General features: G+C 39.5%; 1 protein-coding gene across 4 annotated transcripts in view; it reads right to left on the minus strand.

The window, feature by feature from the left end:
• The window catches only part of LOC124182969 (zinc finger protein interacting with ribonucleoprotein K-like), a 134835-nt gene that overhangs the window by 77755 nt on the left and 42491 nt on the right, over nt 1-14589 (minus strand). The window lies entirely within an intron of this gene.

The following is a 14589-nucleotide window of genomic DNA, read 5'->3' on the forward strand; positions in this document are numbered from 1 at the left end:
TCCGGAAGGACAATAATTTACAAAAAATGGGACGGGTACATCTGGTATGAAACACCTCCGTTCGAAAGCGAAAAAACGAAAACGAAAGCATCCGATGTCATACGGCGGAAGCATAAGATGCTCAAGTTGGACAAGGACACGACCGAACAGGTTATGGGCGAGGTATTCAAGCCTTTAGTAACACCGTTACGAGAATTGGTTGATACCTCAAGACAGCAGCATATTAAACATGAAATGAACACGCAACTACCGGATGTGACAATAAAGAAAAAAGGAGAAAAAGATGACGAGAGTACCGGGGATGACGATGATGATGAGGAGGATGAGGATATGGATGAGGGGAATTTTATGGATGCGAATGATGAAACACTGAAGTTTGGTGAAGTTTCTACTACAAGTACGCCGGTGAAGAAAACAACGGATTCCACGGCGCAATATTTGAAAATGTTCAGCACAAGCAAAAAGAGGGATTTGAATACCACATACGGTGTTCGAAAGTTGACAAACGGTATGATGATTGGCGATACACCGATCAATTTCAATGATAATCTGGTTAATGTGGGGGATAAAAGTTATGAGAGAACACCTGGATTACTTGAATTATTGTTCAAAAAATCACCCGATGCATCGATTGTAAATGATGCAGACAAGAATAATGACATAAAAATTGTAACGACGACAAATGCGCATCGAAAACGTTACCAAGCCGATGGAAGCCTTCGAGATGATTTAAAAAGTGCAAAGTATAGAAATTTCATTGCACAACACGTCGGCTCGCCGAAAAAATCAGGTAAGGGCTTACCTGACTATAAGATTGCGCAAAAGGAGGGGCAAGAGGTTGATTACGTCTACTGGGATGATCCAAATGAAATTGTAGATCGCCTCCGGCTGCTTGTAAGTCACAGGCTGCAGGCAATACCAACCATTCCAACGAAATAGTCTCCATTATTGAAGAGTTGCGCGAGGCCGGAATCGTTTATTAGCGGCGTGTAAACATAAAATCATCATTTGTTCAGTGACCGTCCAGTGATGAGCATAGATATATTCGGACGACACTCGGAGCGTGGTGGTGGTGGTAAAAAATTCATTCGAGGGCCTCTGGGTGTTGGATTCAAAACCACCAACGACAATCAGTACGATATAGACAGCAAACGATTGTGTGATATCGCTGATCCACAGATGGAAAACGATGCCGTTTCCCTAAAAGTTCTCAATACCGCTTCACGATCTATGGCTGTGGATATTATGGATACTTTTCAATAAAATTTTGAGAGTTTCGCGCATAATCACAACGAGGAGTTGAAATAGCTACGCATGAATAACAAAATCGTAGAAAACGCGTTGAGTCGCATCAAACATATTGGGGAGCAAGCAACACCGACGCTGGGACAGACCAGCAGGGAATTAGTATCGATTGAGGAACCAGAGTGGTTGGACGACAATTCGAAAAATTGAAAGGTGAAGAGTTGGGAACAATGAAGACTGAAATAGCTGCCGAACTTCACAGACAGGCTCGACGCAACTATCCGCGCCGATTCGTAGATGTACGCGGACTGGATGAGACCTGGCAAGCTGATCTCGTCGATATGACCGCATACAGGTCGCACAACAAGGGATACAAATACCAACTAACAATCATCGATATATTTTCCAAGTACACGTTGGCCTCGCCGATAAAGTCCAAGAGTGGGAAAGATGTTACTGCTGCCATGAAATATATACTGACCCCGAGCCGTATACCTACACATCTACACGTTGATCAAGGCAAAGAATTTAACAACAGTGAATTCAAAGCCCTCGTGAAGCATCACGATATCAACATGTATTCGACATTTAGCAACTTGAAGGCGTCGATATGCGAACGTTTTAATCGAACATTGAAAAATAAAATGTGGAAGCGGTGTAACCTCCGAGGATCGTGCGAGTGAATTAATATTCTGGATGATTTAATCAAGTCCTACAACAACACCAGACATCACACGATTCGAATGAAACCGGTGGATGTTAGCACGGAGAATGAAAAACAGCTGTATCGTAGCGTGTACAAGCCTCGGCAAATCAAACGAAGTGATCGGGCGCGGAAATTCAGTGTAGGCGATCGAGTTCGAATCAGCGAGTACAAGAATGTATTCGAAAAAGATTATACACCCAATTGGACGACTGAAATATTCACCGTGAGTAAGGTGAAAAATACCAATCCACCCACCAGCAAACTTACCGATTATCAAGGTCATCCCATCGAAGGGGTCTTCTAAGAGAAAGAGCTCAGCAAAGTGAAATATCCCGACGGCTACCTTGTGGAGAAAGTATTACGCAAACGGGGGAATCTGTTCTATGTGAAGTGGTTGGGTTTTGATAGTTCGCACAATAGTTGGATAAATAAAACAGACACGTAACGAAATTTGTATGTATTTTCCGAATAACAATAAAAGCGTTTGAATATACAAATATTTCCACATTTTATCTCCTTTGTATGCACATGTGCCATACTCTGTACTATGAAAATAATAATAATAATAATAATAATGATAATCATGATGATCTGCAATTTTTCCATACGATTATTACACATTTCATTTTTTGGAAAACTTTCTTTCACTTTCAGAAAACTTTTTTTACGTGTTAATGAAGTGGGAAAAGTTTTCTGAAATTTTTTTTTCATTTTCCGGAAACTTTTTTTCATTCTCTGAAAACTTTTTTTCACTTTCTGAAATCTTTTCTCGAGGTGAACAAATGAATGTGAATAATTTCTCGATATGTTAATAATAATGATTAGATAAATAAATAATTGCCGAGTACATGAATTCACATTTTCAAATCCATTAAATATCGTATTGATGGTGAAACCTTTTCCGCCTGATGGCGGATCGTCCGAGGTGTCAAACATCAAATATTAACATGAATTTTACGTCTACAGTTCTATCCTATAGCTATTGGGGGGCTGCGACAAACCCCCAAGGTACGGTGTCGGTCTGCCCAGGTATCAATTGCCGCTTGTCATCCTGCCAACTCAGAGCCAATTTTTTTTGTACGATCGTGCTTACTTCGTGTTTTCTACTGCGTATTAAACACTGTGGAAGAGTCAACTCTTGGTGAGCCATCAGACAGCACTTATAATCATCAAAAGTGATGCTATTTATCGATGAATTTTTTACACCCTTGGCAGGCTTGCGCTCACTTTCATGCCACTGTCATATTTTTCCCCATCCTCACCCATCGTAGAAAATGTGTACAGCGTTGCTCGCAGTCCCACAAACTCTGTCATAATTTTACCATTATTTTCATCCTTCATTAGCCCTAGTTGTTTTTTGTTTTTAAGGGGAATACCATACACATTGTCAGGTGGATAGTCATAGGTATCAAACATTGTATCTACATTACGTTTGATGATATCGTAGATATTGGGCACATTGAATTGATAAATAAGGCTGTCTGTGTCGGTATACATCAATTTGGCTTGTTTATTCCAAAAGTTGGTTTTAATATAATGATAGTGAAAATCGTAAAGAAAGATTTTTGACAGATCTAGAATTGATGCGCCGACGTAAATAGGTTTGGCGAAGTGAACTTTGACACGATTCATTTCAATGATAACCATATCAGTGTCAAATACGGTGCAGCTGTGAAAGTTTGCTCGGGCAATAAGCGTTCTCGCACCACCTCTTCCCTCCCATTTTGTGACCGATTTAACATCTTTATGATTTCGCACATTCTCCATAGTCTTGCCGAACACCGCGTTATTCATGAGCTTGTAAAAGTTCTTCTCAAATTCATTCCTAGACCGTTTACGCATGTCTGTGTTGAGGGTGATGTAAGGCTCGAGCCATGGAGATAGTGCGAACTTTAACACTCTGTGCACTTTCGTTACTTTCAATCCTAAATTCAAATACTGTTTCAAATTTCTATAGTGCAATATATACTTTGTTCTGGGGTGAAGGGTGGTCGCGAGTATGGCATTTTTACTACCTGGAGGAGTAAAATGTTCGGGACAAAGAGGTAAGTTTTTCTGATCCTCGTGGAGTTCTACAGAGTAGTCCAAATCTACCTCTAAAAAGTAACCGATCGGCGAATCGTCCGGATGGTTTGTTATATCGATGTGCTGATACTCCCACTCGAACGAACCGATTGGTAAATGCACGCTCATAGCTGCACCGTACAGATTATTTGCGCCAAAATACGTGACATACGATTCCACGTTACTAGGATCAAAATCTTTCCCCATGAATTGATTATTGGCCCGAGCGTGTCGATTAGAACATTGTGCTACGCCGCCTCGAATAGCTCTTTCAATAAATAACACCATTTCAGGGTTGTCTAAAAGTTGCAAATTTACATTAGTATGCTTAAGCATCGCGTCGAAAGCAAGTCCCGGTGCAGTGTAGTAGTGCAACGGATCTAAATCGTATGTTTCAAAGCAGCTAGCGCGGAAATTTTCAAAAATATCGGTAAGCAGAAGAACATCGGTCTTTAAATATAAATCTGAATAGCCCCCCAATAACTCTAAATGAAATTCCCCCAAACATTTTTAGCGTGCTCGTAATCGGTGTCTGAAATATTTGCATCGCAGAGGTGCGAATAGAAATGCTTCTTTGCAGGTAATCGCGTTTCATCGAGTTTCCTCCAACAATCGACGTATTTATAGAGAAAAACGCCTTTGCAAGTCATCAAACTGAACTGAGATGGATTATTATAAAATTTACGTGTTATGTGTTCGTCGGCATCATTTAAATATTTGGAAAATTTATCGATGCTGCTAGCCATAAATCGAAACAAATCGATGAATCTCAAGTGCATCATTGTCCCATCAACGCGTTTCGTGAGGGATATATATTTCTCCTCATTTATGGGTAGTAGTGAAATTTCACCGGGAAAAGTTGACGCGAGGGATTTTATTAAAAAGTACGAATCGTAACCGGACAAATTGTGGAAAACTATTGGAATTGTATGCGTCTCTCTGAAATTCAAATTACACCGATTATGAGCAGGACCACGATATTTACCCGTGAAGTGACAGTGATCGTGACACTCTTTCTCCTCAGGGGTAAACGGCTTTTCACAAATATAACAATTCTTTGCGCGCATTTGACGATCGCGTTGCACTTGGGTAAGAGACTCCATCGGAATTACGTTTTTGATGCGTGACTCTACTTGAATCGATAAATCTTTAAGCTGTTGCATAAACCAATCTATGCAATCGGCACCGCGTTTACTGTGGAACTCCGATAAAGTCTCATCGTACGCGCAATGTAAATAGTATGCTACACTGTGCGGGATATGCTTTTGAAATTCACATGTCTTACTGCTTGAAACGTGATTTTGGAATTGATCAACCGGTACAGACTCTAATATACATTCGAGATCGGCGTAAACGACAAACGGGACGGTGCCTTTGTTTTGAAAATTGGAAAATGCTAAATCTTTACACTCGGGAAATTTTATGCGTACTTTATTTAGAATAATACAATCTTGTCGATGATTGTGGTAGGCATGTTTCACGGTAAAGTGACACAAACATCTGTCACTTAATAATAGTCGACCATCATGATCAGACAATTGTTTGCTCATCAATCGTGAAAGATCTTTAATCCAAGCAAAGTGGAATCTTGATGTTAACTCGCGAGCCATATCATTTTCTGGATTACTCTCAACCATCAGAAGACGAATCGGGTCAATGTTCGCGGTACTCAAATGATCACTCAAATAAATTGGCACGATGACGCTTTTATTCGATTTTGCATAATGTGAAAACGTTTGAGATTCTATCCCACATACGTTGATTCGCAAATTATTTGATCTTTTGAGCGTTTTCACGTCGTGCAGAGTAGCAGGGAATTTGATACCTGTACAGTCCAACTCGGAAATATAGCTACGACAGTGGTGAGTCCTATCGGTGTTGGTGTTGACCGGGTGGAGGGCTGCTGTGACGGACCAGAGAAGGCATTTTTCATCTCCGTTTTTCACGTTCACCACCGCTCTCCTCCTTGAATATCCTTGGGCACCTCAACGAATGTTGAAAGCCCCGCGGCGAGCGGCTGGTACCAGTTGATGTTTACGACAGTATTGAGGGTGTCGATCATGCTCCACCCGGAATCGCGTTGTTCAAAATCTTCAACCTTCACAAGCAGATCGTTCCTTGTGCGTGTAAACCATTAAGGTGCTTTTTTTTGGACTACTTTTTTTTTCGGTCCCATCGTGAAATTTTCTTGGAAATACAACAAAAAAAATTCCCTGAAAGCTTGAGCCCTTAATATTAATATTAAGTGCTCGCCCAAGGCATGTAAAGATTTCCCGCTCAAAATATACATAAACTTTAACTTTTTTCTCTAAAACACCTACAGTTTAGAGGCATTCTATGGTGTAGTCTAGGACGTCAGTAGGTTTTCTTCAGAATGAAATGCTCTACAAAAGTGCTCATTGCGGTGAAGTCGTAACTCACACCGGCGAAGTCGTACGGGCCACCCAAACCCAATTTCTTCATGAAATTCTTGTTTTTTTGCCCCTATCTCGTAAATGACAAGAGCTACAAAAAAAAAAAATAAAAATATTCGACAATCAATAATTCGACAATTTAACTCAATTAATTGATGAAAATTCCATACTTCCTCACCTTAAAAGCCCAATATCTCAATAAAAATCGATGTTAGCAATTTGGTTTTCTGGAACTTTTTTGTAGGAAATGAAATTTCCTACAAATTTATTGAATATTTCTTTTTTTGTAGCTCTTGTCATTTACGAGATAGGGGCAAAAAAACAAGAATTTCATGAAAAAATTGGGTTTGGGTGGCCCGTACGACTTCGCCGGTGTGAGTTACGACTTCACCGCAATGAGCACTTTTGTAGTGCATTTCATTCCGAAGAAAACCTACTGACGTCCTAGACTACACCATAGAATGCCTCTGAACTGTAGATGTTTCAAAGAAAAAAAATTAAAGTTTACGTGTATTTTAAGCGGGAAATCTTTACATGCCTTGGGCGAGCACTTAATATTAATATTAAGGGCTCAATCTTTCAGGGATTTTTTTTTGTTGTATTTCCAACAAAATTTCACGATGAGACCGAAAAAAAAAAATAGTCCAAAAAAAAAGCACCCTAGTAAAACATCCGTCTATGTTGCTCGATGGGAGAAGAATAGCCACGTTGGATGTGTTGAAGCTCTAAACTTCGGTGGAGATCTCTTCGTGTTTGACATTTTCGAATTTGCACGATAATATGAGGTACACCTTCACATTTCCCTCCTCACGCAGTACCAGCTTCAACTTCTCGGTGACGACACGCTGCACATCGTCCGGAAAGGCGTCCAAATTTTTATGACGGAGATTTGTGACAACCCCTGTTCGGATTTGGGTGGCAAAAGCACGTCTCTTAAGCTGGAATAACCACTTCATCAAAATCGAAAATGACCTATATGGGTATTTAGTGCTCTTTAGTTACTAATTTGTTCCCCAAATTTTGATTTTGTTGCTCCAGTGATTTCGCCGAAATTAAGGGCGATGTCAAGTTTAAAAAAAGTTGGCAAAGCCAGGCAAACGAATGACGAAATATTAACGAAAAAATTATGAGAATTGGTTGCTAATTAGTTGCTCAAACAATAGACTCATTTCAAACTGAAAGAATCAACCCCTGCTCCGGAATCCACCCCCAAGTCGTCACGTACAAACAATACGCTTGAAAGGTAATTGAATGTACTGTACATTTTGTTTTCAACTAATAAATCACTGAATCACGTGAATTTGTCGTATCACCGATTTTGTTGCTCAACCCCCAACACCCGAAACTCACCCCATGCCAACGACGCTACACAGAAATGACGGAACGCGCGGATATAAAAATTCGTTAAAAATTGATTTCAGATCCGCGAATTAGTTGCTCTCGATGTACCGTATCACCGATTTTGTTGCTCAACCCCCAACACCCGAAACTCACCCCCATGCCAACGACGCTACACAGAAATGACAGAACGCGCGGATGTAAAAATTCGTTAAAAATTGATTTCAGATCCGCGAATTAGTTGCTCTCGATGTACCGTATCACCGATTTTGTTGCTCAACCCCCAACACCCGAAACTCACCCCCCTGCCAACGACGCTACACAGAAATGACAGAACGCGCGGATGTAAAAATTCGTTAAAAATTGATTTCAGATCCGCGAATTAGTTGCTCTCGATTTACCGTATCACCGATTTTTTTTGTAGAAGAATCTGTAATTCATTGCAAAATCACGACAAGTATGTGGTTCAAGTAGCATGCTGATCTATAAAATTAGAATTTTACGCTTGTATGTTCATAGTGCTCCTGGTCATTTTTAGAACTACTGTTACTTATTACACGGGCACGGTTGCTTACACTATCACATTCAATTGTTCATAACGAATTTATCAGGAAAGGAAAGATATTGTATCCAGAAAATGTGTTCAAAACAATTTGCCCATTTTACTAGCACTCTGAGATGCCCTGAATGATCAAATGCGTGAAGATCTAAACAAGAAATTTTTTTTTTATCTGCAACACGGGTTTTATTTATTACTTTGTCGCACAAAAACTAAAATTTTTGGATTAGCACTAAAAATGTCTTTCAATCGGAGATCCCTTTCACGGGTATCGTCGTATTCCACCCAACATTCTCCTCGACGTCTTGAAACCGCCGTGTAATGGCCTAAGAGCCTGCTATTCTCTCCGTCATCGGACGTGCGCGTTCGGATTGCTGGGCCCTTGTAGTGAACAAGACCCACCAGTTCGTAAGTCTCCGATCGAGATGGTACAGGGTTTAGAAACCGTTTGGGTATTTGGCCAAGCTTTATTGGCCAATCGTCATTTTCGAAATCGAATACTTCAAATAGCACAAGCTCACCTACAATTGGACATAACGTATAACATCAATATTGGAATGGTTCAGAAAAAATTGATTGAATCAATCAACATAAATCCCACAACATAAAACATATTTCAGAATATGTAGACCAGTATATCAAGCACATTATTCATAGATACGAAATTAGACCAGGTTAAAATAAGTATTAATAATGTTTAATCACGTGTTCATAGATACCAGACAATTCTTACATCGTGAAATAACGATTTATTTTTCGAGGTTGAAGTTATAAACGTTAGAGTAATTGAACCTCAGGAAAAAAATCATCATGGCCTTTGAAAATATGACATATAACTCTGTTCGTTGAATCCCATTTTTCGTGTACTTAGAGCAAAAAAATTGTCTGCATTACGAGCGTGACGATTTACAACCTTGTGCGATCATGCCGAGCGCTCGTGCCGGCTCCGCTGAACTATTATGCGGCTGATTGCACCCGGGTGTAAATCTTCACACTCTTAATGCAAAACACACTATCATTCCTTCTAGTAGTTGAAAATCAAAGTGAAGGGGGTACACTAGTCGATTTCGACGTTCTCGTACCGTACATCTCTCAACATCCAAGTCTACGTGTCTCAAACGCGAAAAATGGCCCAACAGTCCCATTGTATACGCAATTCTCAAGAAAAAATCATTCCAATACATTTTTATTTCACACAGAAATAAAGAAATACCATGGATTCGAGAAGCGGCGGAACTTATATTTCTGAGGTGTGGAACTGAGTGTAGGTGTGTGTGCGCCGAGGGGAGGCGAGGAAGAGGTTATTTTGGACTAGTATGAAATTACACCGTTAAACTTTTCAATCTTTCCTATATAAACTACTTTAATTTCACTTCGATGTACTTAAAGTTACTCTTCTGCATCGATCTTGCAGCATCGTTGATTTTCAAGTAATTGAAACACAATTAAATTTTTTGCAACTGCTGATATCTGAGGTGTAGAATTCCACGCCTACTAAATTTCGAGGTATGGAGTTCTCCATACCTACCGTAGTGGTTTCGCCGCCCCTGATGGATTCTACGTAATAGTATATTACGAAATAGTATATTACGAAATAGTAAATTCGTAGAATTCATGCAATTTTTTTATTGTTGCGGCAAATGAAAATGCATCGAACTGTTTTTTGTTTAAATTTGCGTATAGAATAGGTCTGTTCAGCCCATTGTTCTGTTTGCGATACGTAAACTTTGATATTTGGAGATGTATGCATCAACGTCGAAATCTAACAGGCCACCTTCTAGAATGGGTATCCTTACAACAACTGTTTAGGTATTGTGGGAATCGCAAAAAAATAATATAACATGAGTAACTATTCTGCGCGATTTGAGTTGTCAGTTATACTTCTCACTGCGTTTTCTGGCAATTGAAACGCAAAATCAGTTTGCTTGGTTCATTGTATTTTTCTAATTAAATAAGGCCTTGGCACTAATTGTTGTTGAGACGATCATATTATCGTCATAGTTACAAGAAAGTATAGGAAGAGTAAGCATAATCGAAAAGAGCAATAACAGATTCTAAATTTTCCGGCCACAGTTGGACAAAACTCATTAGCATTTTCTTTCCTCTAACGTATATTTTTTGTAATGGCACAAAATAAAAATTTTAAAACTGGTATCGTTATCTTGGAGTACGTTTATGTTCCGAACTTCAACTCCATAAATAAATAAAATTGTATTACGTCATTCCTTGAGTTGCTAATAACATTTTTTACTTTGCCGTAACGAGATTTTTACGACATTCGCAAGATCAATTTGTCTCGATGACTTGTTTAAAGTAGGTAATTATGTATGCAAAATTTCACCTAATGCCAATATTTCCGTCGTTTCCCATCCGGAGCATGATCTTAAAGCACATCTCTTTTGACCAGTGAGCCCAACCTGGTCCAGAATAACATTTTCAAATTCTTCTCCATTACATAGAGTTGCTCGTTGAATTGTTATAATGGGCAACGTTTTCTCCCGAGTTGGGCATCCATGATCACATTGTGACCTTTCTCTATAGCTGGGTATACTTTTAAATAGTACACCAGCCAAGTAACCAACATTTGTGGCGCAGTCAATTAGGCGGCATCCACCGCGTATGACGTCACTGTCCTTCTTAAGAAGATCAAGCAATATCGCGGCTCGTGATTTGTAAGAGTAAGCTCTCAGCCCTTTGTCAAAAATATCGAAGCACATCTTGATGAAAGGGTTCCCTTCCTTCGATTCTGTCATCTGTGATAACCGTTACACATTATGTTTAAACGACGAAATATCGAGAATTGCGTATAAAAATTTTCGTGAAACTAGATACCCAATATATTCAGCCAATGAGGCATTTTCCCTCAGACTTTTTTTTCGTTGCAAATATTTAGTGATAGTGATTCATTGCCTTTTCTCTTTCTTGGTTCAACCGCGTATAACTATTTACACTTTATAACACAGGGTGCCGACCGACCGACAAAACTGGGCAAACTGAGAATGGTTAGGGAATTTTGTCTATCGGAAAAAGTCAGGGAAAGACGTATTTTTTTTTTTTAAATGTGTTTTCAAACGTCAACTATGCTTCGTAAATTTAGCAAATATAACTTTCGGAAATGGCATTTTACAGTTTGTGATTATTTGTGTAGATCGAAGCAATACAATGTGATTTTGAATTGAAATTCATATATCAAAGGTGCACAATTTCGGGAGGTTTTAGTCGTAACAGCTGCCCAACATTACCGAAGTTTCGTGAAAAAAGGTCAGGGACTTCTAAATTTGTCGACGGGAAAAGTCATGAAAAATTCAGGGAACTTTAACTGATTGTGAGCGAAATTATCACCAGAACAAAAAGCTATGTTTTACTTACTGCTTCTCTCAACAATGGCCAATCACAGATCGCAGACAACATTATTTGGAGGAGACTATCGAAAGCACACGTATTATAGAGGCATATGTTTTCGTTTCCGATTTTAACTGACTGTAGCGTGCCTGAATTGCCGTTTTTCATAATTCGTAACGTGATGTGTTTTTCGAACAACAACTTGTCCCTGACTTCATCTGCTCTCATGCCCAAATATCGCGCCTTTCGTGACTTCATTTCCGATGCTTTACTATGGCCCCGCCAATCTTCTACCTCACGTGTTGCAAGTATTTGCGGCACGCTTCGCGTACGGCTGCAGGCAACGCAAAGTCGACGTTGTCCATATCCTTCTTCGCTGTTTTCCACAGGGATAGAACATTGGCGTAGAGCATGTACTGATGTTTCGCATATGACACAGAAGTGTGCACCTGATGGCTTTCCATGAGTGGTACATGCAGGACATGAATCTAATTCAACAACATCGGGACTATTTGTTTTTTCTAAAGCCTTAGACGCTGTCGATGGTATATCCTCAATTTTGTTAGATTTCTCCTTCACGCCTGAATCGATGTTGAAAAAATTTTAATCAACAAAAATAAAATTACTCATTACTTTTATGATTTGACATTAAAAATAACCCAATCACCAATGACGTTTCTGCAGTATACTTGAAAAAACTTTAATTTCAACTCACTTTTGTAATGTGTCAATGATTTCAATGAGGAATAACGTTTATGACGGCAAATTAACAAAAATTACGGACTACTCTTGCATTGGGTAATTGAATTTGTTTAAACTATCTTTGTGATTTATACATATATTTGGAGGAAATTCAATTGAATTTATCATTCTAATGTTATTAAACTCACAATATTATTATATTCCAACAAACGGATTGAAATTTGATTGAATTTTTTGAAACATACGTTAATCACAGAACTAACTAGTCGACCGTGTAGTTAAATTAAAAATGTAATTAAAAATCCACGACATTGATCGGAATATATTTTGGATTGTGTTTCTTCGTCCCTGATTATGTCCTCTATTTGATGTCTAGGTACTGACGAATCATCTTTACGAGCTAATTTAGAACTAGCTATCTTAATACGGCCATTTATATAGTCTACGTGCTTCTGCAAAAAGACATCTGCCCGCATTGGCGTTGCACAATATTTTAAGAGGTGGGTCTTGATTTTAATAAACTCTCCCTCTACTGCAGCACTGGAAGCCGGTACACGGCCGTAGCCAAACTTATCACGAAAAATGTTTGACCAGAGCGGGATCAATTTAACGTCTTTCAAAAGACGGTCTGCTAATCGCGGAAGATAGTGAGCATTTTCACGATCACCAACCTCTTTTAGAGCGTCATTCACTTCCACTTCAATTTCTGCCGCCCACGTAAACCAATAGCTGTTCGCCGAGTTATCACTCATGACAATTTCATCTACAGCAGCAGCGTCATGATAAAAATCATTGCACTATGAACCAACAAAACGTGGAAAATTAATGGAATTGTACGAATAAGTTTTAAACCAACACATATGTCGGTGATTAGTAAAATTGAAGCTAATTAAATTTTTAATGTGAATAAGAAGCTACTCTGCGTGACGGTAATTATTTTGATAAAAAAAAAAATCTACGCACTTCAACTGTTACACCCTCGACCAAATTACTTAACCTCATTTTGGTCTCATTCGATCTTCCAGGCACAGTCTCTTGTCCAATATCTATAGTCACTTCAGTGATCAATGTTTTCAAAGCCGATTTTGCTTCCTCGCATTGCGACGGTAAATCGAGAGCAACTAATTCGCGGATCTGAAATTAATTTTTAACGAATTTTTACATCCGCGCGTTCTGTCATTTCTGTGTAGCGTCGTTGGCATGGGGGTGAGTTTCGGGTGTTGGGGGTTGAGCAACAAAATCGGTGATACGGTAAATCGAGAGCAACTAATTCGCGGATCTGAAATCAATTTTTAACGAATTTTTATATCCGCGCGTTCTGTCATTTCTGTGTAGCGTCGTTGGCATGGGGGTGAGTTTCGGGTGTTGGGGGTTGAGCAACAAAATCGGTGATACGGTACATCGAGAGCAACTAATTCGCGGATCTGAAATCAATTTTTAACGAATTTTTATATCCGCGCGTTCTGTCATTTCTGTGTAGCGTCGTTGGCATGGGGGTGAGTTTCGGGTGTTGGGGGTTGAGCAACAAAATCGGTGATACGGTACATCGAGAGCAACTAATTCGCGGATCTGAAATCAATTTTTAACGAATTTTTATATCCGCGCGTTCCGTCATTTCTGTGTAGCGTCGTTGGCATCGGGTGAGTTTCGGGTGTTGGGGGTTGAGCAACAAAATCGGTGATACGACAAATTCACGTGATTCAGTGATTTATTAGTTGAAAACAAAATGTACAGTACATTTAATTACATTTCAAGCGTATTGTTTGTACGTGACGACTTGGGGGTGGTTTCCGGAGCAGGGGTTGATTCTTTCAGTTTGAAATGAGTCTATTGTTTGAGCAACTAATTAGCAACCAATTCTCATAATTTTTTCGTTAATATTCCGTCATCCGTTTGCCTGGCTTTGCCAACTTTTTTTAAACTTGACATCGCCCTTAATTTCGGCGAAAACACTGGAGCAACAAAATCAAAATTTGGGGAACAAATTAGCAACTAAAGAGCACTAAATACCCATATAGGTCATTTTCGATTTTGATGAAGTGGTTATTCCAGCTTAAGAGACGTGGCAAAAGCACTCTTCACGTCGTCCCACTGTACACCCGGAGGAGTACCGGTATTTCCACCCGCCACCACTATGCGCTGCTGCTGTCGCTGCCGCAGTTGTTACCGAATCTTCGCTATCCAGGATTGTACGAGCGTGATTGTATGCTGGATTTGCA

This window comes from Neodiprion fabricii, chromosome 5 (assembly GCF_021155785.1).
Source record: "Neodiprion fabricii isolate iyNeoFabr1 chromosome 5, iyNeoFabr1.1, whole genome shotgun sequence".
Taxonomy (NCBI): Eukaryota; Metazoa; Arthropoda; class Insecta; order Hymenoptera; family Diprionidae; genus Neodiprion; species Neodiprion fabricii.